The sequence below is a fragment of the Phalacrocorax aristotelis genome, chromosome 8, assembly GCF_949628215.1.
Source record: "Phalacrocorax aristotelis chromosome 8, bGulAri2.1, whole genome shotgun sequence".
NCBI lineage: Eukaryota > Metazoa > Chordata > Aves > Suliformes > Phalacrocoracidae > Phalacrocorax > Phalacrocorax aristotelis.
Window position 1 is genome coordinate 40,914,913 of NC_134283.1, and position 23,720 is coordinate 40,938,632.

A 23,720-nucleotide genomic window follows, 5' to 3' on the forward strand; every position below is an offset into this window, starting at 1 on the left:
CGGGCTGCTGGGCGAGGCGCGGCAAAGCCTGGCCCTTCGGGCTCTGAAAACGCCCCGGGTGGGAAGGCGAGCCGTGTGATGTTTGAGAACATGCGGCTTTTCCCCTCGTTCTGTTCACTGGCAAAGGTAGCCCCAGCGCTTAAATGCTGTTTGTCCTGGGATGTAATGGGCTGTAAGTTCCGTGTTAGAAATTTATGAACGTGATCCCTGTTATCTGGGCTGTCTGTCACGGGGTATCATGTGTCCCAATGGTGCTGAACTGATTTATGGCAGGTAGAGATGAGCAACTACTTACTTCATCTTCAGTCCCAGGCTTTTTGGAAATTACTCAGTAAAGATTATGGTGCTGAAAGGTTTCTCCCACTTGGAGAACAATTGTCCACACTGATGCCCTTCTCCATAACTAAACCAAATCTCCGGGAGAAGTTACGCTTGGTCGCAGCGTTCTCCCCGGACTCTGGTGTTTGGGTTTAGGACTTATTACCGGCGAGGGGGATGGGGAGGGCTCCCATCGCTCATAGGCAGCGCATGAAGATCCCACAGATGGTTTGCTGGGTTTGTGTAAACAGTAGTTCATGAAGTGCAGCAAGAGTCACCACGGCTTACGGGGCTGCCGCAGGATGCTCCTGAGTGATCGATTCTGGCATCTGGGGAAGGTTTTACACTGGGATTTTATTAATGGTGTGACTGGGGTGCAAAACATGGTGTGGCATTAAAATCATTACAGCCATGAAGCCTCAATCATGCAAAAATGTATTTGTGCGCAGTGTCTTCCAGCCGCCAGCAGCACTGGGGAGCGGAGCTGGTTCAACTGGGCATGGGGTGGGATGCGAGGGGGGACAGTGGCAGCACTGGGGGGCACTGGGGGGGTCAGGGAGACAGTTCCTCCTGCTGCTCATTACTGCTGGTGTTCCGGTGAGGGCATTGCTGGCACCGCCGCAGCGTGTCCATCCTCCCGGAAACTTGGCTGCATTGATGTGCCGTGATAAAGGGAAATGTTAAAAAATATTTTTGTGAAAACCCTGAATACCAGAACAGAGGGGTGCCTGCGAGGCGTAATCACAAAATCTAGTTAACGTTTCTTCCCCAGGCAGGACTTAGCCTGCCAGTTGTGGCAGTGGTTCTATTCCAATTACTCCAATAAATGTGTTTAGCAATGGGAATGGTTTCTGTGGCACTGCCTAAGATCATGTGCAACCTCTTGCTGAGATTTAGTTAAGTGTGGAAAGCTTGCTTTGTACTGGGAACGCTCAGATGGAGATTGTACAGGGGAAAATAAAGCAAAACCACATAATTGGGTTTCTAATGCAAGAGTGAGCTTGTTGAAACGTTTAGTATGACCAAACTTTTGTCAATACTGAAAGCAAATTTTGAAACGAGTAGCAGATTCAAGGAACGCACGGTAGTGATTGTGCTATCTATGAACAGACATTTTAAATGACCCTACTCATTTATATTAAAGTCTCAGAAAGTGTCTTGACCAAACTCCTCTCCGTTACACAAGACCGCCCGCTCGTCGGGCAACTTCTGTCCTTTCTGTGCTTGATTGTTTCTGGACAGCGAGAGAATATTTCCATCATCATGAACATCAACTGGTGCCTGGGGTCAGTTTTTTTGTTAAATTCTGTGTTGGTCCTCCTTTGAAGTTTACCACAATATTTCAGAAGTGAAACCAAAGCTCCGTACGCTCTCTGTGCATGACCCGGCATACTTTGTTCTCTGTCGCTGCCCAAAAAGCATTACTCCATATGCCAGTCGAGGGGTTTGCTGGTGTAATTTATGGCAGAGCTGCATATAAAGAGCAGCAAATACAACAACATGCTGTCTCTGTTCCTTTTAGTGTTGTTTAAAGGTTTGGCAAGTAAAAGAGGATAGGAAATAATAAAGGAAGGGTGACTGTGTAGTTAAGGCAATGAAAGCCGATTTGCACAGCTAGGATTTAGTTTCTGGCCCCGTGACAGGCATCTGTCTTACTTTGGAGAAATCACTGATTTTTAATGGGGCGGGACCTTGCCCTTCCCTTGGCCGTTCCTTTAGCGGGACGTGCTGCAGGCTCCTGCTTTGATGCCCTCCGAAACATTTCTGACAGCATGGTCCGAACGCGGCAGCATCTCCGCTTGCTCTCTGTCAAAAGCCCCAATTCAGAGCGCGTAGTTTTCATCCTGAAGGGAAAATGTTAGCGGGAGGATTATAGAAGCATCCAGTTGTTGTAAACAAAGCTGGACCCTTTTGTTCACAAAGGATTTATTGTCCATGGTAGGCAGAGAGTGTCCAGATTAATCAGTTTCATGACAAGAACAATTCAATGGGAGAACAGAGGACTTGCTCCAGGACTCAGGACCGGAGAAGATCTCCTCTGCTGTTCCCGGTGGTGCCTGCTGAACTGAAAGGATGGAAGAGCTTATTTTTGCTTCCTTGAGCATCTTCATCATCCAAATCACTTTAAAATAAACATAAAAATTGAGTGACTGTAATGTTTAGACTGCAAGTGGCTGTCAGAAAAGTCTCTTTAGATACTTCCCACTTTCTCAAGGAAAGCGTATGTGCTGCAGAAAGCAGCTGGATCATACCGATATTTACACTTCCCTTAGGACAACTTCTCTGTCAGGTGCTGTGAAACCGTGTTGATACTTTCAGGACCTCTTAGCATCTCGTCCGAGCAGCTAGAAAGGAATGCACAGGATTTCAACAGCAGATAAAACTACTTAATCCCCAGAATAAAGGGAAAAGAACCTAATTCACGGGTAGCCTAATTCCTGAATAGTCCACAGTGTTCAAATATTTGAACATAGACTGGGTCATCAGCTGTGTAAAATTCAAGTCTGAACGCCCTGAATTCAATAAGTACTTTGAATTTTCTCTCTTTGAAATGTGGAGACTCCAGTTATCAGATTATTGGTTTCTCTCTTGGTAAATACTTCAGGTGAGACAGGGCATTCCTGGAGGACTGTGAGCGCAATGATTGCGGGTGACGATGAGATGTTCCCGCCCTTGCTGGGCTGCCCCAGCCATGAAGCGCTATGCCTGAGCTAATATAACTTACCTGTCACCAGGCCTTATTAACTTGGGCTTGGCAGTGTCCTAAATGCAGGCACGAACATTTTGGTTGGCTTAGAGAGCAGGCAGAGTGTGCTCACATCTGTCTGCAATATGCCACGTAGACATTGCTTTAGTTTTGTGGATTTTTACAAGTTCTAGTAGTCCCACTGGTAAGTTTTTCACCTTGGAGATGGAAACACGGGGCTTTTGGTGGACCTGGGGGTGGCTGAGCACCCCGGTCTCGCTGGCAGTGCCCACCCCTGTCCTTTGTCCCCTCACCCCTGTCCTAAAGAACCTGTAATACTCCACATAGCATGAATTTTAAGTAGAAAATCAGCCAAATCAGGTCACATCTGTTGTGCAAATATCTCCGTGCCACATAACCTCCAGGGTGGTTGGAAGCAGCTTCGCGGTTGGTTGCAGGGAGGCTTTCCCCAGGGCGTTCGCCTCACTGTCGGGGCCAGCCGTGGCGGAGCAGAGGGGCTCTCTTCCCCCAGCACTGTTCCTGCCACCAAACACACTGAGACGATGCTGACATCTGAACACGGGACTTGTTAGAGCTGCTCAGGGTGAATCCAGCCCACGGTGCTTGGCACAAGTGGCTTTTTGGATGTGCACAAGGAGCCTTTGCCTGCCCCGTGTGAGGGGGTTGTACACTGGCCATTTGCTAAGAAACATTTAATATTTTGTGTGCTACCGTGGCATGAGATATTATCCCAAAAGGCTGAACAGAACAGGGTGAAATTATTACCTCTCGCTGGAAGGAAGCGTGCTGGATGGTTTGGCCGTTGGCATGCGTGTGCAGTCCGCATTTAGATATAACTTATTCTCTAAATGGCTATTTTTATTTCTTCTCCAAACAGAAACTGGGTGAAGGACTAGCAAAGCTGCGGACGGCCAGAGAGGCTCCATCAGACTGCATGTGCCCCCCAGGTAGGTGCAAACGTACCGGCACGGCCAACGCCAGACTGCCCGGGAGCCACCTGCTCGCTGGACTGATGCCACTGATCTCCTCTTTTCTATATTCTTCCGTATCAAGAAAAATGCACTGGGAAGTGGTTTTTTTTCCAAGCTGAAGCACTCTTGTGCTTGAGACTGTTAACTTCTTCCATTGCCTTGCTTTGGCCTGTTTACAGATAAAGGAGTTTGAGGTTTGGACAAAAGCGACATTTGGCTATAAGAATAAAAGAGCAAATAGCTTTACTCGGTTGTGAGCCCTGGGTGTTGGGCCAAAACAATTTAGAAGTAGTAACAAAATCACTGGGGCTTAATGCAAGTGTGATAATTAAAAGCTGCAGCCTCTCTGCCTTTTAGGAGGGTAGCGACTTCTCCAGTGCTGCCTTGCTGTATGAAAGCTGTCGCTGATTGTTTAAATTTCCTCCCAGAGTTTAATGAACTTCTTAAACTGTCAAAACTTCCTGTTCTGCTGTGGAAGTGCATGCTCCTTGGAAACAATAAACAGCTTAGATTAGTTTGTAAAGGAATCTCATTTATAGAAATGCTCCGTTAAGAGCTCTGCTGTCATACTGAATGGCATGAATGGCTTCGGGCTGAGGCTCTTCAAGCCTTTTCTTTTTTTTCTTTTTTTTTTTTTTTGCTTTTCACAGAAGTAGCGAAAGATGGGTGAAAGATGTGCAGTGCTTTGATGGGGGAGAATGCATAGGCATGTTGCAAAGCCTTGCAAGCAGCAGATAGTTCAATTCTGGGTTTAAAGAGAAAACCAAACCTGAAATGCTACATGTAGATGCATAATAGGCAAATGGGCAGTCTCAGATTTTCCTGCCATCCTGGTTACGAGTCCTACCAGAACACACAGCATTAGTCCTTACTCACAGGGCAAAAAAAAGATGGACTTTTTCTCCATAAGATTATGTATAATAACCTTGGAAATATTTCAGTAGCGATGCTCTTAAATGTGCTGCTGCGGTTGTACCCGCTGGTTTTCTAGTGGAAGGGTCCTGTGGGTGTCCTGTACATCTCACTATATTATAACCAAACCTCGTCAGCTGAGACTCAAATCATGCTTATTTTCATCTCGTCAGACACCGGTGGTCAAATCACTTGTCTCTGTTCTGATGCGCAGGCCCAGCCAAGTCTGTCAGCCTTGCGGGGCTCTGTGGGCTGCGTCTTGCTCTGGTCTGTGCAACCGGGGTGCTACTGGTGTGCTTAAGTGGTCAAGAAGCTTTTCCTTTGCTCTGCAGAAAGCAATTGGGATTGAAGAGGCTCCTTTGTGGCCACAGAAGTCCCAATTTTGTTCCAGGTCACTGGGTTTGCTGGTTGCTCTGTTTGAGAGATGGGGGGAAGAGAGGAGGGGGAAGGTTTTCCCACGTGCTGCTGAAATACTCGTTACAGTCATTAGTAGTGAACGTCAAAATAATGTGTGAGCTGAAGGAAGGAGAAGTGCTTCCCTGGTGGGTAGGAAAAGTCGTGGCATCCGTGGCTGCTCCTGGCTACCACCTTTCAGGAGGCAAGTGCTGTGCTAAGGCAAGGATGCTCTGCTGAGCTGTTGTGAAGCCTTTCAGCTATTTTTGAGCAAATCAAAGGAATCTTTACATGTGGTGTTTTTTTTTCTTCCTCTTTCTCCTGAAGTAGGCTGAATTGCCTTCTAGTCTGTAAAGAGCTTGGTCCAGAAATATCCCAAAAGCTTGTGGCTTGTGATATTTGCTGCAGAGCTATACCAGGTTGCAAACTAACGACTAAGCCTCAATTCGCCTCCGTTCACCAAATAAGCAGCCCCTGGGGAAGAGAAAATCCCCTCCATGGAGGGGACAGGGAGATGGGGAGATCCTGCCAGCCCTGCCCGCAGGCAGGGGGAGGTGGGAAGCATGGCCAGTGCTGGCAACCCTGACTGCAGCCCTGCTCCTTCTTTCCTGGGGGCAGCTGGAAGCTGATGGGTCTCCTAAATGCACGGGCTGGGGGGCTTTCCTCCTCCAGAAATCCTGCTAAGCTTAAATGACTTCTTTCTTATCACTGGATTTAAAGCAAGCCCACCGAAGAGCTGTCGATGGTGGTGCTGTCTGCACCGTCGTGCTGGCGTGGTTCCCCCCTCAGTGCTTCTCCAGGAAGAGGGGGACTCACTCGCCACAGACCCGCGGGCAGCGGCAGGAGCAAACTGCACTCAGAGCCCTGCGAGCTGGGCTTGTTTTAAACAAGTCCTATTTTCCCTTGAAGCAATTCCGTTTGGGGGGTGGGGTGATGTTTTTTGGGGATCACTTTGCTTAAAACAACTTGCTATGTGTTAAAAGCAGTTCAGGACAAGATGGGGCCGGTGGCCAGTAGAGGGGGCCCGGCCGTTTTGCCAGGGCCACGAAGGCATCCCAATCGTCAAGAAAAATGCTAATAATTTTTTTAAAGCTTAAAAAATTACTACCCTGGCTCTGACGCTGGGGAAGCTGCAAAAAGGTGCCTCCGTAGTTGCTCACAGCATCTGTGTGCTGCTCTGAGTTGTTTTGCTTTATTTATTTATTTGACCAAGGCGATGGGGAGGGCATGATGACAACAACTTTGTGTCACTTTGGCTCCTTCGTGGTTTGGGCCTTTCTGTGGCTGAGGGAGAGGAGAGCGTCCTGGGGGTTTGGGGCAGCAGGGCCAGGTGTGGGTCAGGCTCCAAAATGCCTTGACGGGGCGGGTTGGTGACCCCTCTCCAGTGAGGAACGCGGCCTTTCCGCCCCCCCACCTGTTTGGGACGGGGCCGCAGCAGTCGCATGCTGCTGGCGCCGGGCAGGCCCAGGACAGGCTGTCCCCATATGTTGGCTCGCTGAGAAACAGCAGCTCAATATTTTTATTATTATTGTCATTCCCTGAGCCAGGCCTGTAACATTTTGCAGAGAGGCCCCTCATCCCTTATGTTCAGCCTCTTTCTCTGGTGGGATCCTCACACAGCCTTCGCTGCAAGATAAAATCCAGCAGGTGCAGGCCCACTTGTTTACATGGCATTTAGGACAGCCTCCAGCTGATGAGCACTTGTAGGTGGGTTGAAAGCAAGACTAAAACTTCATGCTTGCAGACACTTTGTTTGCAGTTGTGTGGCCTCTGACTGCCTTTTCATTTTTTTTTTCTTTTTTAAGGATTCTTTTTTGTTTCCTTGTAATTTTAAGCAGTCTTTTGAAACCCAAGGTGCGAAAGGCTCTTGTTAAATACAGTAGCAGCCATGCCAAAAATCTTCAGTGTCTGTGAGAAGGTCCCTCAAGAGCTTGAGGTGCTGGATGCACCATGCTAGACCCTGAAAGCAAGCATTTCCTCTTAAATCCAGTTTAAAAAAAAAAGGTTTAAAACAAGCCACAATCCACAGAAAAATGCCCTGTCCGGCAGCTAGTCCTTGCTGTATTGCAGACCGAGGATGTGGAACTCTCCAGCTGCTTCGGCTGCTCTTGCACTGCGTATTTCAACGTATGCATTGTGTTTCCGTGTGCCTTTTCATTTAATGGTACCTCCGCAGGCTTTGCGCTCTGGAGCCTTAACTCCAAATTTCCTGGCTGCTGGATGATGCATGTCCCTGTCTTCATCTTGAATTCATGCTGAGATGGTGTCATATGCTTTTGAATGTATGTATATATTACAAAACAGTGTTAAATGTTCAGTGTAGTAATCTGATGTTCCAGTTAATATGTGACAAATATTTCCCAATAATGGCTTGGCAGCGGGAAGAGCGGAGTGGTACTCCAGCCTGCAGGATGGCGGATTGCTCCATTTCTCAGCAATTCAAACCATGTGTACTTGGGGAAGCCGATCATTTAAAATCCTCCCTACCTCTGCACACTCAGCAACTCCAGAGGCTCTCTTGCTGTGCTTATTATTATTTATATATAATTATTTTTTTTTTTCATTTTTACCCTAACTTTATACACAAGGATCAGCTTTCTCCAGCTTGCCGTGGAAGCTTGGTGCGGTACATTTTGTGGTTCCCAGCAACTTGAAATATCTGTCTAGTTTTTACTGGTGTAAAAGTTGTCTTCCAATGTCACTCACTATCTGCCTTCCCCCCCTGCGTCGTCTCCCCAGGTAATTAGCACAACAGAATTTCCCTAATTGCTGGAGATCAAGGAGAAGAGGGCCCTGCTTGCTTTGTAGTCCTGACAAACAGCAGATGTTTTCCAGCAGGCCAAATGGGATGCACTGAGCTCTGTTAACGCCGGCTCTTTGTTTCGCACTCTTGCGTGATCGCAGCTCTCTATTATTGCTCTTTCTACATCTTCAGTATCTGGGTCTGTAGTCCTGCATTTCTGAGTCATGTGTCCTTCAGGATTGTTAAATAGATATGAAAAAATATGAAATGGAAGTGAATATTTCTTTTTTAAATTAGTGGTGACCTCTGCTTTTCTGACTTGTTTTGCATCTGCTGAGCTTAAATGTCTGAAATATTCCTTACTGTCACATAAAAAGATGCTTTCCTACCTACTGAAACCATTAAAACACAGTATTTTTTATAATTTTTATGATTTAGAATGAGACAAAGAGCTTTACAATATCCTCAAGTTTAAAAATGTTTCCTAAATCCTCCTTGCCGTGATTTCTGTGAGAACCCCATCCCTTCCCATACTTCACTTCAGCAGGGTTTACTTTCTCGATCTGACTTTGCCTGCAGGAGGCTGGGACATTAGAATTACAGTATTAATATAAACAGGATTTTTTTGCACTAAACTTACAAATACAATCACAATCCTCTCCTGCACAGAAAAATCTGTGCCAGGATTTTAAAAAATGAGCTAGAAGCCAAGCATTAAAGCACTTAAATAATGAAGAACAACTGGCTGGGAAGGACTTTTGACAACTGGTGCCATTTAAATGCAGGCACTTACTTTCTGTTTAACGTGTTTTCAAATCCTACCCCTTCAAAAATACAATCTGATCACAGATCTTAGCAGCTTTTGGGAAAACGCTCTTTGAGCATATAAATTACTGCTGGCCACCTTCCATCAGCTCCTTCCTGGCGACCGTTCCCCAGTCCCTTTTGGATATTTGTGGAAGGCCCTGAGGACATCTGGAGCCGTGTCTGCACGCCACATGTGTGGGAGCCGCCAGCCGCCTTCTCCCGGGAGCTACCTGGGATGGGCATGGATACCCTCCATCTTACAGAAGCAGCCGCCACAGAGTGGTGGGCCCCCATCTCATCCTTGGGAAGCTTAAAGCGCTGCTTGGAGAGTTGTTTCGTGGCTTCAGGACTCCGTTGATGGAAATTGATGTGTCGGGGAGTTGTTTTCTTGTGTGGTTGCAATGGATGGAAATAAATGGAGGAGAGGCAGCCTTGCTCAGTTTGGCGTCTCCTCCCAGCCTTACGACTCGTGCGTGCGTTGGGCGCTGCGGGGTGCCAGCTGGCAAGGGGAAAGGAGCCCAAAGTTCCTCTTGAAAGTAGAGGAATGATTTTCTCGTGGTGCTGTGGGTTGTGCTGTATCTGGAGAGGGTTGCTGGCAGAGCGGCAGCAGCCAGGTATGTCATGGCAGCGTCAGGGGGACTTCTGCTCGCACTGGCTTGCTTTTCTCTATTGAAAAGCCACTTTTGGCACTGCTCTGCACCACTGTTGAGGAGCTTGTGGTAGCGGAGGGAGCGGCAGGTGACAGCCGGGTGTGCAGCAAAGGGGAGGTTTGAGTCTGGGAATTTGGGGATTGCTGTCAAACCTTGGTGTCCAAGGGAAGTCACGTCCTCTGCTCAACACCCATCCAAACAATACCCTACCAGATCAGCTGCTGTGTCAGCCAGCAGTGACATTTAATGTCCTACTGAGGTAACATTAAATGCTGGATGTGGCCAGGACTTTCTGAGGCGGGAAATAGCATGATACCAGTATTATTCCCAGAGCTGGCAGCGCCTCTGACACAGAGTCAGAGGCCTGAGCTAAAAGGCAGTCTGGCCTCAAAACCACTGGCGCAGGAAAATGGGCTGGAGCCATCTCCTAGTGGGACTGCGGCAGTATTTATCCTGGTGGTGTTTGGTGCAGCTCAGGCGTTTTAACACAGAGGCCCAGAGCAGTACACCAGCAACCAGCTCTTTCCCAGCAGCATTCATCTTTAAATCACTTCAGCAAAAATTAATTAAAACTGGTGACATCAATGGGAGAAGGCTTTGAAAATTTATTTTTTCTAAGTCTGCCAAAGTTATTTTGAGTGTAATGAAAACTACAAAAATAAACCTGATGACCATATCCTTTGTGAGACACACTGTGTAACTTTATCTTTGTCTCGACATATGAAGTCATTTATCTAGGCACAGATATTTTTTGCTGCCAGCCCCTTCAGCACTGCTTTTCCAGAGAGGAGGCTCTGAAGCAGGTTGGTTCAATGCTCATGGACTGACTCACCTGGGAGTTTCCCATCAGCTTCCAGTTGGTTTCCTTCTCTTTCTTGTTCAAATGATGGATTAATGTCACCCACGTGACCAACGACTTGGCTTTGCAACACTGATTATTGAAATAGGCTGCGCTTGGCATGGTACCTGGTGTATCTCCATGCTGTCTCATTGAGCCGGTAGTGCTGTCATCTCCTGTCCATCCTGGGTGTAACAGGATGGGAATGTGTTGCAAACCCAGCATGCTTTAGGTGGATCTTATCATTCATGCAGTGTTGACAGAAGCAGGTTTTAGTACAGAAAAGATTTTTGGGAAGTCAGCTATGGCTGATGTATTCCTGAAGCAAGAGCTGCCTTATTTCTCTGCCACCAAGAAGCTCCAGGCTGATGGTTCATGACTTGCATTGCACAAGTGCATGCTGGTAGGCACGATCACCTGCACTGGGAGCGTGTACATAACAGCAGTCAAAATCAAACCGGAGCAGGGAGGCTGTATGACTATTACGCCTCCGTGCTCGCTGCACTGGGTGGGGGTTGCTTCACTCCTCAACAGATACTGTTAAATAACCATCCCTCTGGCCTCTTGTCAGGGAGCACCAGCCCAGGCAAAGGCTGGACAAACAGCCGCATCTGCCCCACCAACCTCTGCCCTTGGCTTCCCACTTGAGAAAACCTGGTGTTATCTCCTGTTTCACCATTCAAAGACCAGAAGCACTGCTCTCACCCTGGTGCTGCTTGTTTGCTCCTCTTTTGTTGCTCCAAGACATGGTCATTTGTTTTACTTTGTAGGGTTGCAGGGGCAGTAGATGTACTGCACTTTAAGGAATCCAAACATATCTCCATCACTCATGTCACTCCAATAAAGGCTGGAATTCATCCCCAAGGGCAAATCTATCAGTAACTTTTGGGTTATTTTACAGTTTTCCAGGCAAAAGAGTCCCTTTCAGCTCTTGTTAAATAGAGTTTCCTTAAAGGAAAGTATTCCTCTGAACTCCAGCACCTGAATAACATGCCTTCACCTTGCCCAATTTGCTCGTCCTTTGCCCATCCTGTTTTCATGGGAGGGAGGAAGGTGACTTGGAGGATGAGACACGTAGCCGGCTGTCGCTGAGAGCCCTAACAGGATTTTAACCAAGTAATTATGTTGCAACAGTTGCTCCCTGAGAAGTGAGGCTTGCCCGGCCCGTGAGGGCCAGGGTGTGAATCCAAATACCAGCCACAAGCGTGGATTGCTGTGCTTCTCTCTCGCCCCTCCGCTACCAACCCAAAGCACAAACCAAGCATCAATCATACCAGCTGGGATCACACTTAAGGCTCCTGGTGTTATTTCAGAGATAAAAGCAGAGCAAGAGCAGGAACCTTGTGTCTATTTTCTCAAAATATGTGTCACAGTTCATTGGGAAGATACAAAGAACAACAGGGGGAAACCTGTAAATATGGTGAATAACTGCTAGAAACTGCTTGGAGTCAGTGAAGGCAAAGAACGAGAGTGGGCCACACCTCCAAAGAGTTTGGGAAAAATGTGTTTAGGTCATTAAACTTTTATATAACAGAACTTCTTGGGAAGTTGGCTTGAGTGAGCTGTTCAATTAAGCCAGCAGTGGGGAGGAAGGAGGCAGGGTTTTCTTTTGCTGAAGGGTTTCCTAGCTGAAGCTGCAATAACCTGAGCGAGTGGGAATTTTGCAACATGAAAATCCTACTTTTGTCAGTGTCTTTAGTATCTGCTGAGCTTGATGCAACCCAGTCTTAATCCTGAGCGTGGAACCGGGTTTACCTTTATTGTAGCGACCAGCTATCTAGATCAGCAGCGAAATTATTTAATTTATCATGTCTGATACGCAGAACACCCGGACCTTGCTTCATGGGAAGACAGTGTGACACCAGCGAGTTTGTCCCCAGCTGTGTTAAGGGGGTGGCAGTTCTGCAGCTGTGTGACTGAGTACTCCTGTACCTTCATTTTTCATGAAGCTGTTCTGGTTGTGGAAATCACTGAAAAGCTATTTTAAAAGCATCCAACGTGGAGGATTTGGCTACAGGTTTGTCTAGCTGTGGTTGTGAGGTGTCTGGAGACAGCGCTGCTGCAGTAGTGTCCCAGAGGTCCCTTGGCCCCGGGGTGCCGGCTGGGGTGCCGGGGACGCGGTGGCTGTACCTGGCTGGGGTTGGTGCTGGATGTGCAGGAACTGACCATTGAGCTGACCTTGCCATGCATGTGCACAAGGTACACCAGTCTCTGAGTGACGGGTCCTCGTGGTGACACACTGCAAGGAGGAGTAGCATGAGGAGACAGATTCAGTTGCTGATCTTTTTTTAATTGCACCTGTCCTGCCATGATAAACTGGACAGTAAAAAAGGCTAGATTTCTTTCTGCTTTTCTAAATCTGACCCAAGAGGCAACAATTCTCGTTATTTCCCAGCTATGACCCCATGGTAATCCCACCGCTTGTATGCAGCATTCAGCACGGGGGGAAGGCGATCGTCTCTGCAGGCGGTGGCTTTCCACCCCCAGCACGAGTGTGGTGGGCGCGAGCGTTTGCGTTAATGCGGCCTTGCAGGTTGCAATCACATGGTTTGGTGACCTAATTAAACCTCCACCTGCTCTTCGTTTGTCACCATCAGTCTTTGTTTTATCATGTGGCAGAAGATACGCTGGTGCCAAGATACTCCTGGACACTCGTATTTGGCAGCCTGTGCAAATACAATGTGCTTCTTGGGTTTCATGCCTGCGGCAGATGGATCAAGCTCACAGTCTTTTGTATGAGCGAGGCAAAGAGCTGCTGGAAATGCAGGGGATGGCAGGTCCTGAATGTCCCCCTGCCCACCCAGTACGTGCTCATTTGCTTTTTTAATGTGACCTAGTGCAGCAAGGAGGAGAAAAAAAATGCACATGCAGGATGAATCAAGTGAACCAGGGGGCTCACGGAGGGGGCTCCAGAGAGCCTGTCGCTGGGTTAAATGCTCATTTGGTGCCAGAAATCCACCTTCTTCTACAAATTGAAGTTGGAAGGTAGACATGAAAGACCTCACATTCAGCTTGTAGGCCATACTGCATCTTGGTTGGGGTAGGGATGTGGGGCTGCGTTGGTTGCATTTGAAGCTGTTGTTCATGTTTCTGGCACACTTTTAAATTTGGTTTACTTGTATAATTATTTATTGAAGACATAAAGAGAACTTGGCTTCTGCTGAACGGCGGCTGCCCTTTATGGTTTATTTTTTCCAAATTATTACAATCATGACAAGACTTGAAGGCCAAGAGAATCCAGTCTTTACCTGGGGATGGCCATGCAACACAAATTACGTTTTAACACCCTGTGTGACCCCTATGGCAAGAGCCACTGATCCCCAATGGCATGCGACTTTGTCCATCAGAAGGTCCCCTTTGGTGCAAGTTGACTGGCACCATTTATGCCAAGACAACTCCAGTGGTAGACTTGGCTCCAGCACATGTGTGATGTTTCCTATGCACTTGCAAGAAATCCCATGTTTCTCCCTTTGCTTCTGGCTCTTCGTAGCATGACCGTGGCTGTTGGCCATACAAGCAGCGTATGGAGGCCAACGGCCTCTGGGTGGACCTCTTAAACTCAAGCTTTGTGCACCACATGAAAATTTTACCCCTCATGCCCCAGGCTCTTGGGTGGCTTCCCGGCAAGTATGACATGGAGAGGGAAGTATTTACAAAGAAAAATTAAATAGGTTTGATGTAGTTCCCATCCATCTGTATGCTTGTGGTCAGACTTAGGAAAAAAAAACCAAACTAGTAGACATGAGGTCTATCAGTACACTACATCTGGAAATCTTTCTTTCTGGCTCAAGTTTGTCTGGGTTTTCTCCCCATTTTGTGCTGTCTCTGAGCAGTCCCCGTTCGTGCTACTCCAGCACATGGCGCGCTTGGTGCAGCAGGTTTGTGCTGCTTCACTGTTAAGAGAGATGGAAGAGTTTGGATGAGATGTCGAACAGATTTTTCTTTTTCTTTTTTTTTTTTTTCCCCCAGCAGATCTGTCTGGGAGATGAGAACAGTTGGTATTGATATGATCTGTTTCATATTTTGGGAAGCTTTGGCAGTAACTACTACCAAGCTTCTGGGTCCCTATTGTGCAAACATTTAAATATGTTCAACCGTGTTGCGTGGAGACCCTGTCAGGAGACTAACGCGCCATCCCAGGGGGGCTTGAGGGCATGGCTGATTGCAAAAATGCATCCTGATAGGGAACTGGTAAGGAATGTATGTCCCGTTTTTTAAGAGAAAGCCTGGCTTTTTGGCTACTAGCAGCTGCTCTTAGCTCATCTGAAAACAGCTGGTTATTTATTGGAGGGGAATTAGATGGGAAACATGCTGTTGGTAGTGGGTTGTGTGCTATTGGTGTGGGCGATGCTGCTCGTCTGTGACACGAATACAGGGATTTCTCGTGTTCATTTGCTGCTTTAAATTTTTGTCCTAAACTTTGCATACTAAACCACAGTTTTTCCAGCTCAGCCCTGGAGGGCTTGAATCAGGAGTCATGCTTGTTATTGGGGTGACCGCTGCGTGTGGGCGTGTGGGTCTGCCCCTGCCCTCATGCTGGGCGCACGTCGATCCCACACTGGAGCAGCTGACCCCGGCCAGCAGTTACATGTGCTTTTCTTTTCTGCAGCATTTTCTTTTTTTTTTGTTGTTGTATCTATCCATTTTGTAGATCAGGACTGTATAAAAGTCTTATTTTAATTCCAGAGATATGATTAAATTCCCCAAGAAGGGGTGTTAAACTCTAATTTGGGAGTTCATGCAGACTACTTTGACTTTAAGGATAAAAGCACTGGATTTTAGCTCTGTGAGGGTTGCTTTAGTGAGAATTAAGACAGACTTTAAGGAACTCCATTTCATTTTCACAGTGAAAAGATTCACAGTCTTTAAACTATTTCTTCACACAGACATAAGGTCAGAGTGCATCAGTGCCTCACAGCATCCCCGGGTGCTCGGTCGTGCCCCGGTGCTGGGGGCAGATGGCTGTGCTGGAGATGATCAGACACATGAGGTCTGGAGTATCTGGAGAAGCAGAGCACAATCACCCCCCTGGTTTGGTTCCCCTTGGTTATAGCGACACAAAGACCATTCAGGCCTTTGATAAAAGCCAGGCTTCTCCGCTTTTATGCACACACAAACCAAAAAAAAAAAAGCAGAGAAGGGGAGGCTGTGATTTGTTAAAGTAGGGACTTGGGATTTAGCAACAAAAATCCCCAAACCTCACTTTTTTGACTTAACAAGGGGATCTGAGGTTGGAAGCACCCCTTTTCCATCCCTCCCACCTCATCAGGTCAGTGGATATTTCCAACCTCCCCCACCCCGGGCACAGCCCCCCTACTCTTCAGCCCCATTGTGGTGTTTATAAGGAAGAAGGCTTTTTATACATATATATATATATCCCATACCATGTATAATCCCATATATATGTGTATATACTCTTTAATGCTCATTAAGTGGCAAAGCAAAATGCAATGAAAACAGAGGAGCAGGGAGTTACAAACACATCCCTTCTCCTCAGTGAATAAATGCCCATCCTCTTTTACTGGGTTTTGTTCTGGGCTTTGCTTGTTGCAGGTTTTAGCTCCTCTTTGCTCCAGATCGGCCCTGACCGACGGCCCTGCACCGAGAGAGCTCATTCCCAGGGGATTTCATTGCAGGAAATGGGTGAAATTAGGCAGCTCCATCCTGATTTGGTTTAAGCTGTAATTATGTCTTGTTTGAACCCAACAGTTTGTTGAACTGTTTTGCTTTAAAATTTATTTGATACCTAATTTTGGAAGTTTTACCCACTGTAGAACCACTGCCGTGGGTCTGTATGGCATTGCCATCTGAATTTCAGCCACTTGACAGAGCGAGCTCAGTGCTGCTGGCAGGAATCCCATGCAGAGCCACCATAATGAAGTTGCAGTGTCAAACGCGGCACTGATACCCCAAGGAGTTTGGCCTTTGCCACCAAATGTTGGCTTTTTCCTGGGTGTAAAACTGTGCTCACTCAAGGGAGAGGAAACACACGTATCGAAGCTGTGTCATTTAAGATCCAAAATCCCATTTTTGTAGCATCTTCACATGTAGGAGGGTTTTATTTTTTGGCTGCTGTCCTGGTGGCTGACGTGCTGTCAGCCCCAGCAGGGAGCCCTGGACCTCTAAACACTTTGCAGCATCCTTCTCAGGGCAAAACAATAAAAAGTACTTAGTAGACTTTAAAACTTATTTACATTGAGGCTCTTGATGCAAGTTAAAAAAAATCCAAATGCACGTTTAAATAGTGACAAAATAAGCAACACCGCTTCTCTTAATTGTATAGTTCACAATCCTTTTTCATGGTGAGAGGAAGAGCAATGCAGGCCACCAGCCTGGGAAGCAGTGGAGCTGTGCTGCTCCGGGGCTGTGACGAGGACCTCCCCACCTCACCTGCAGCTTGAGAGGCACTCCCTGCAGGCTGGAAATCATAATGCTGAGCCTGTATTGCCAGATTCTTCTCTCATCCCTTTCTCATGTCTCCCCTGCCCCCCCAGAATGATCCCCAAACTAGCTACTGCTTCTCTTCCCGAGGAGCCAGAAGGGACATCAGGAACCTCTCTCCCTCCTCTGAGTATCTTAGGGAAGGGATCAGAAAAGGCAATAGGGCTGCTCCCCCCCTTCTTGCAGAGAGGAGCATTGTTTGGAGCATGCTCTTTCCCCCCCGCACACACGGCCCGTTAGGAAGCAGTGCTGTCACCTGCCGATGCTGGTAACTGCCCAGGTGCTGCTCCTGAGGTACCACCCTCATCCCAGGTGTGGCTGGGGGTTGTGCCTGCCCTTCTGGCCAAGTGTGGGCTCGGTGGTCTCCTGTGAGGTCTCATGTTGATCCCCTGGGCCCTTGTGGGGTTTTTCAGCGGCGTGGATGGGGCTCCAGGCTGGTGGGATGTGGCTCTGTGCTCTCTGTGGCTGAGGTGAGTCTTGTGGCATTTGCTGTTTCTCAGTTCTTGGGAAGGTGTAACAAAAGGACAATTTGTACACGTGTGCTCATTGTGATGTTAGTTGGGATTGCCTTTCAGTCTGGGAATGAGTGTTATATACAGGTGTCTTTAGAATATCTGAATCCCCTTGCCTTTTAAAATGCAGGGGAGGGGTTAAGGTGTACTGGGGTGAAACTCATTGCCAACAGGCAGGAAACCAGAGGTGTGCGTATATTTATGTATGTGGATGTGTGTGGAGGAGCTCATGCAAGGTCTGGTCTGTGGGTAGCTGCTGAAGTAGCCTGTGTACTGCCTAGAGAAGTCCTTTATGTTTCTGGTGTTGGAGGTGTGAGGCTGTAGCAAGGCTCTCCGTGCCCTTTTTGTTGCAAGAGGTGGTGTGTTGCCCTAGGGAGACTTTTGGTCTGAGCTGGGGTATGAGTGTGTGATTTTGAAGTCTGTTTTAACTCATCCCCTTTAGAGCTGGATGTCTGGTTGCTGCAGACTGTGCTGTAATTGGTGAATGTGGGGAATGTCTGACAAATGTGCACCTTAGAAACCCTTACTAGAAGGGTGAAGTGGCCCAATTTCAAGATGATAAACCACAGGATGCTTCTGAAGAGTCTTTGCTTTCCTGGCTGGTTTTTTTTTTTTTTAGCCCTTTACTTGTGCAAAGTATTGCTTTTACTCTGGAATAGCTGCAGAGCCCAAGTGTATTCCCCCACCTTCCTGCACAAGTGGTTTCACTGGCCCTGTAAACCACCGCTGGTAACACAGTTGGGTTGTCTGTAAAAGAAGAGGGGTTTAAGTACTCGAGGAACCTTCATGTTTCTCATCAGCAGGCTGTGCCCTGCTGATGGGCAAATGCTGAGGTGAACCCTCCATCCCAGATTTCCATTTCATTTGGTGGGAGACAGCTCGGCAGAGAGTGGGGACTGGGCCTGGCCATTGGCCCTGGTGAAACAGCAACATGGGGTTTTTGCAAGAATAGCGGATGTAGTAGTGGGTTGTCATCCCAAAAAGGTGACTTTCGGAGAAGAGGTTTTCCAGGCAATGGAGGGAGAGTTAGTAATAACACTTCTGTTTGTGGTAGGCTTTCCACGACTTGGTTATGTGACTGCACTATTGTCTTTGCGAGTTTTTGTTGGGTTTTGGTTTTTGTTGTTTGGGGCTTTTTTTTTTTGTGTGTGGAGTGTTTATATCGGGGCAGGGTGGAGTCAGGTAAACCTTTATGGATGAAGGAAATATTGTCTGGGGTGAGTGTTACAGAATGCAAAGAGGGAGGAAACACCCAAAAAAACCCCACACCAAGCCCCAATGTGGAAATTCGTCTTGCCCTGTGATGAGCAGTGACTGCTAATTGCTGTTCTGCTGCTCATCTGTGCTGATGAAGCACGAGCTCGTGGCTGTTGGTGGGGCTGGTGAATGGGGAGGTCGCTGCTGATGGATGCCAGCTTTAGTGTGGTTGGTGCCAAACTCTCCACTCTTAAACCTCGATGCTTGGTAGATGTTAGCAATAGCCTGCCTTAATGTAAATTGGGGCCCTGGGTTTAAGCAATTAATCTCTTCTGCTTGGGGCTGTACCCTTGCCAAGGAGTAATGAACAGCCTAATGAACGGGGCCAGCTGAAATATGGCTCTTAGCTGGGAGGCTGATGGGGGACCCCTCTGATCAAGGCCACTTACTGAAGCTGTGTCTGCTCAAATTAGGACACACTGACAGGGCCTGTGGATGATAGAGCTGTTAGCACCTGAGATGTTGAATAGTAACGCCTGTTAAAGGCAATTCGTACTTATCTGATAGCTTGAAGCGCAAAAGCTGGAAGGAGGGAGATGAAGGGACAGGGGCTCAGCCTGGGACTGGAGGGTTTGATTTCCCTCTCCCAGCTGCCAGTGTTTTGATGGGGAGCCAGGAATGCTGTGGGCTGTGAAATGTTTTTGTTTCGCTTCGTTGAGTTTGTGCGGCCAAGTCCTAATCGTGGCTGTCATTTCTAGAGAGGGAAAACGGGAGGTCTGCGTTTTGAACAGCTCTGTGGGACTGTTGCAGGGAAAGGGTCCTTCCCAGTAGTTTTGAGAGAGCTAAACGTTGCTGGGTGTTCAGTTTTGGTTTGGGTTTTTTTTGTTTGGTTCCCCCCCCCCTTAAAAAGTTAGGGAGGATTTTTTTTTTTTTAAGCAGCACAAACTGATTTGCTGGTTGGAACCGTAAGTGGTATAAAATGGGGCTGAACTGAAGCTTTCCAGTGTCAAGCATTGCATGCAGCTCTGGTCAGCTCGAGAGCTGCAGCCCAAATCTGCTTTTTCCAACTTGTCTAGGTAAAAATACACTGGGGATGGACATGTCCCCCTGCCTGCATCTTTCTTCAGGGATCAGCCTAGATGTACAGACATTGCTAATGTGTTATCATTTAAGTCTCTCATTTCAGTTCACACGCGACTCTTCAGCTCTCATCTGTAAAAAAATCCATCTGAAATTGTGAAAAATAAACTGAAGTAGTTTGTTTGCAGATATTTTTGGTTGGAGGAGCCCTCTTTTGTTCCCTTGTCTTCCTTACCAGTTTATGTATCTTGACGTGTCATTTCCATCGTGGTCTTCCCACCCTCCAAAAATGGACTTGCATATGAATAATTAAAAACAAAAGGAGACAAATCTCCATCATAAATGTCTTTCACATTGGGCAAGACACAGCTTTGGTGAGAAAGATGACTGATGTAATTTGTAATTCAAACATCACAGACAAACTACCTGGGCGTGAAAGGGAACCTGCTTCACAGCTCCAGCCCCTCCCATCTCATCTTCTCTTGCAAGATGCTCTGCTGTACCTGCTGCCCTTTCATGAATCCTTTCTCAAAACAGCAGGAGGGAACCATACTGATTAAACAAGACAGGAATATGTATTTTTGCAGCAAGTTGCTTAAGGACATTGATTTAGTCGGCAAGCCCATCCTTTTCCAACAGCCTTCAGTGCGGTCCATGCTCATGGAGCCCTTGCCTTACCTTACACTGTTGAGTTAATCTCGGGTCTCTCTGCTGTGTACGAAAAGTCAGTTATAATCTTAAGGTAGCTTCTAATGGGAATGTAACTTTAAATCCTTGGGTTGCAGTCAGTCCTGGTTCTAGCTTTTGTTGGTCAGTATTGGTTCTGGTTATTGTTAACAGATTTATTTATTCTTTATTGGGATTGGAAGGTTTTTATTAGGACGCAGATATTTTTATTAGGCTTGTGTATGCATTGATTTGTCTGATTGTTGCAATGTCTCTTGTAGAACAGATCACCCAGAAGATGATCATATTTCCTGCAGGCGGTTTAGCTGTATGTTCTGTAAAGTTGTGGTACCACTCCTTAAATAGATTGACCTTTCAGTTCCAGTTCTGCTCTCTTCTGCCAAAATAATTTCCTCCTTACTCTGGTTCGCATTATCAAATTGCGAAGCCATTAGTTCTAGCGCTTGGTAAGGACGCTGCTATCCAAATCTGAGCTGCACTCAGACTTAATGAAACTCATTATTATTTGCACAGCCTGAGGCGAAGTACTGGGAAAAATGAGATACAGGATTGAATAGTCCCATCAGTGAGAAATTAGTATATTTTAAAAATAATTTTGGTTTTATTTGCGTCACAGCAATGTGTGCTGGGGAGCCCAGGGTGTGGTGCCTACATGACAGGGACAAGGACAAGGCAGGCTGTGAATCTTCTTTAGGAAAATGTAGTGGTGCTGGCTGGCACTGGTTGCTCTCATGGTGGCTGGAGGGCTCCACTAAATATCTGCTGTGTCCTGGTACAGCCATGTAGATAGCACTGACCTATGACATCTCCTGCTTTGCAGGAGGGACTTTCAGGAAGAAATAAATTCATTGTGTTTTGGTAGAAACTGGGTATGTGTAATATATATTTTTCTGCAGAGTTATTGGGTAAAAATTCAATTTGAAAATGTTGGAGTGTTATTTCAAACATTAACATAAGGAAACTTTTATTAAGCTTAAATTCATCACTTCCCTACCTCTGCTACAGACAACCCAAATGAGCAAACAGTCCTGTAGGAACCCAGCTTGCTCTTGGTCTCTGGGTTCTTCTGGACTCTCAGGTCACTGAATCGTGTAAGAGAAGCAGAAGCTGCGGTGCTTTTGGTGTCCCAGCACTGCACTTCCTTTGTGGCTCATGCAAGCATAGAAGAGCTTGTGGAAACTGTGAGCCTGCTGGCATCTAAGGTGTCCCTGTGACTTATTTTTAAAAAACAAACAAACCACCCAAAATACCAGCCCACTCTCCTCCCAGTCCTATGATTTTGAGTATTCACTTTCTTTGGCTCTGAGTGCATTATTCTGATGCTGTTAGTCTACTGTAAGTGTCCTACTGCAAGTCTGCAGACTGCAGTGCAAATCACAGAATGGTGGGGATTGGAAGGGACCTCTGAACATCATCTTGTCCAACCCCCTGCTGGAGCAGGCACACCCAGAGCAGGGGCACAGGAACGCGTCCAGGCGGGGTGTGAATGTCTCCAGGGAAGGGACCCCACAGCCTCCCTGGGCAGCCTGTGCCCCTGCTCTGGCACCCGCACAGGGAAGGGGTTTGTCCTCAGACTCGGGTGGAACTTCCCATGTTCCAGCTTGTGCCCATTGACCCTTGTCCTGTCATTGGGCACCACTGAAAAGAGTCTGGCCCCATCCTCTTGACACCCACACTTTAGGCATTTATAGGTGTGTATATATTTAGATATATATTGGTCTTCTCCAGGCTGAACAAACCCAGGTCTCTCAGCCTTTTCTCAGAAGAGAGATGCTCCAGTCCCCTGATCATCTTCGTAGCTCTCCACTGGACCCTCTCCAGTAGTTCCCTGTCTTTCTCGAACTGGGGAGCTCAGAACTGGGCGCAGTGCTCCAGATGTGGCTTCACTAGGGTGGAATAAGAGCAGAGGATAACATCCCCTGACCTGCTGGCCACACTCCTTTCAATGCATCCCCGGATACAGTTGGCCTCCTTGGCCCCAAGGGCCCAGTGCTGGCTCAGGGTCACCTCGCTGCCCCCCAGCACTGCCAGGGCCTTCTCAGCAGAGCTGCTTTCCAGTGGGTCTCCCCCAGCGGGTGCGGGTGCTGGTGCGGGGGGTTGTTCCTCTCCAGGAGCAGGACCTTGCACTGGCTCTTGTTGAATTCCCTGAGGTTCCCCTGGGCCCAGCTCTCCAGCCTGCCCAGCTCTCGCTGGATGGCAGCACAGCCTTCTGGTGTATCAGCTGCTCCTCCCAGTGTGGTGTCATCAGTGAACTTGCTGAGGGGACACTCTGTCCCTGTGTCCAGGTCACTGATGACTATGTTGAACAGGCTGGACCCAGCACAGACCCCTGGGAACGCTAGTTACAGGCCCCCAACCAGACTCTGCACCATTGATCACGACCCTCTGAGCTCTGCCGTTCAGCCAGTTCTCTGTCCACCTCACTGTCCACTCCTCTAACCCACACTTCCTAAGCTTACCTATGGGGATGTTATGGGAGACAGTGTCAAAAGCCTTGTTGAAGCTGAGGTAAACAACATCCACTGTTCTCCCTTCGTCTACCCAGCCAGTCATGCCATGATAGAAGGCTATTGTGTTGGTCAAGCATGATCTCCCCTTGGTGAACCCATGTTGACTGCTTCTGATAACCTTGTTTTCCTCTACATGCCTGGAGATAAACTCCAGAATGAACTGTTCCATCACCTTTCTGGGGATGGAGGTGAGGCTGTGACTGGTCTATAGTTTCCTGGGTCCTCCTTCTTGCCCTTTTTGAAGACTGAAGTGATATTAGCTACCCTCCAGTCCTTGGGCATATCTCCTGTTCTCCATGACCTTTCAAAGATGATGGAGAGTGGCTTAGTGCCAGCATCCACCAGCTCCCTCAGCACTCATGGGTGCTTCCTATCGGGGCCCATGGATTTGTGATGATCCATTTTTGTCCAAATGACCTCTAACCGAATCCTCCTCAACCAAGGGCAAGTCTTCCTTTCTCCAGATTTTCTCTCTCACCTCTGGGGGCTGGGATGCCTGAGGGCCAGCCTTAGCAGTAAAGCCTGAAGCCAAGGCGGCATTCAGTAACTGCCTTCTCTGCATCCTGCATCACTAGAGCATCCAGCTCGTTCAGCACTGGGCCTACAGTTTTCCCAGTCTTTCTTTCACTACTGATGTATTTGAAGAAGCCCTTCTTGTTATCCTTGACCTCCCTTGCCAAATTTAGTTCCAAGTGAGCCTTGGCCTTCTTCATTGCATCTCTGCATACACTGACAGCATTCCTATATTTGTCCCAAATGGCCAGTACCTTTTTCCACATACTGTAAACCTTCTATTTGAGTTGTTCTAGAAGCTCTTTGCTCATCCGTGCAGATCTCCTGGCTCCTTTCCTCAGCTTCTTCCTTGTAGAGATGCACCAATCTTGAGCTTGGAGGAAGTGGTACTTGAATGCTGACCAGCTCTCTTGGATCGCCCTACCTTCTAGAGCCCTAACC

At 47.5% G+C, this 23,720-nt stretch overlaps 1 pseudogene; it reads left to right on the forward strand.

Moving 5' to 3' along the window:
• LOC142061566 (uncharacterized) overlaps window positions 1-23,720 on the forward strand; it is a 191,518-nt pseudogene that overhangs the window by 680 nt on the left and 167,118 nt on the right.